This window comes from Sinocyclocheilus anshuiensis, unplaced genomic scaffold, assembly GCF_001515605.1.
Source record: "Sinocyclocheilus anshuiensis isolate Anshui unplaced genomic scaffold, SAMN03320099.WGS_v1.1 scaffold758, whole genome shotgun sequence".
NCBI classification, from domain to species: Eukaryota; Metazoa; Chordata; class Actinopteri; order Cypriniformes; family Cyprinidae; genus Sinocyclocheilus; species Sinocyclocheilus anshuiensis.
This window is the reverse complement of record NW_015548126.1, coordinates 2,267,806-2,269,289: the sequence shown is the minus strand read 5'-3', so window position 1 is coordinate 2,269,289 and position 1,484 is coordinate 2,267,806. Positions and strand designations below refer to the sequence as shown.

General features: G+C 35.5%; 1 protein-coding gene across 1 annotated transcript in view; it reads left to right on the top strand.

The window, feature by feature from the left end:
- The window catches only part of LOC107704699 (spartin-like), a 10,587-nt gene that overhangs the window by 3,597 nt on the left and 5,506 nt on the right, over window positions 1-1,484 (top strand). The window lies entirely within an intron of this gene.

Here is a 1,484-nt window from a genome sequence, read left to right as displayed (position 1 = left end):
TGATCGTGATAGTATCCTTGCTGTCTATGGAGGATCAGAGAGCTCTCAGATTTCATCAGAAATATATGAATTTGTGTTCCGAAGATGAACGAAGGTCTTACGGGTTTAGAACGCCATGAGGGTGAGTAATTAATGGCAGAATTTTTGGGTGAACTAACCCTTTAACAGTATCATGTGAGTGTATGCTCACTGCTTGCATCCAATAGGCTTTCACTGCGTGATGTCATCTCGGGAAAGCCCCAGTCATCCGGTTACCCGGTCATCGGAGCTTAATGACCTGATGGGTTTTTCTTGAATTGGTCACCTACATGACAGACAATATAAATGGCCTGGTTTAGCACAATACATTTTACACTTTGAACGCCACTCTTCTCTTGTTCTGTGATAACCTGTGATAATATGAGGTAATACAGTTTACACTTTGAACACCACCCTACATGAAATCCTCACAATATGAGGTAATTTTATGGAATGTCTATATTGTATGTAAATATAGAGTAATAATATAAAAGCCTTGGATGACTTCTGGACCCAATCAGGGCCCAAAGACGCCTACGTCCTAAAATAAAAAGTGTCATCCCCCCACACGGACATTGAGGTCATAGATTAGCTGTGTCATGAAGCTTAATAAAGAGCCTCCAGTTGCTGCGCTTCAGGCTTTGACTGTAATCCAATTAAATGCTATAGCAGTCATGAGGACAGGATAAATGAATCCAACTGCAGAGCTGTCCACTGTCTCAACTTCAAATTCTGAGCCACGGGGCAATTTCCATTGATAACTTTTCACTCGATAACATCTTAATCCATTACATATCTGCAGAAAGGATACTGTCAGCAAGCTGTATCTTTTATGATTTATTCAAATGTTGGATGACAGGCAATTTAGGATCCAGAGCTTTACAATCATGTGATTTGTCACTCTCGTAGCCTACAGTATAGTCTGCAATATCAGTACAGGTCTCCCAAACCCAGACTGGCCTTTAAAAGCTCCACTTTAAAGGAATATTCTTTCAGTGGAATATGATTTGTATATTTTAATAAAGCATTTACATTATTTGATATGTACATTAAGACCTTTTAATTAATATTAATAAAAATATATATTTTAAAGGCCTTCATTTACAGATCAAATAATACAAATTCTTATTGAATAATTAAAGCCTTTTAAATCCCTATTTTCAGGAAATATTATTATTTATTATTACTTATTATTTCATCTGGAAAGTAAGGCATTTAAATTTATATTTATAAATAGTTTTTTTTCTTCTTTTTTTAGCGCTTTTAACAATACAGATTGTGTCAAAGCAGCTTTACAGTAACAGTATTAAATAGGAAAATAGTGTGTCAATAATGCAAAATGACAATAGTAAACACTCAATTTTCAGTTAAAGGCAGTTCATCATTGAATTCAGTGATGTCATCATCCAGCTCAGTTCAGTTTAAATAGTATCTGTGCAATCAAGTCGACGATATCGCTGGAAATT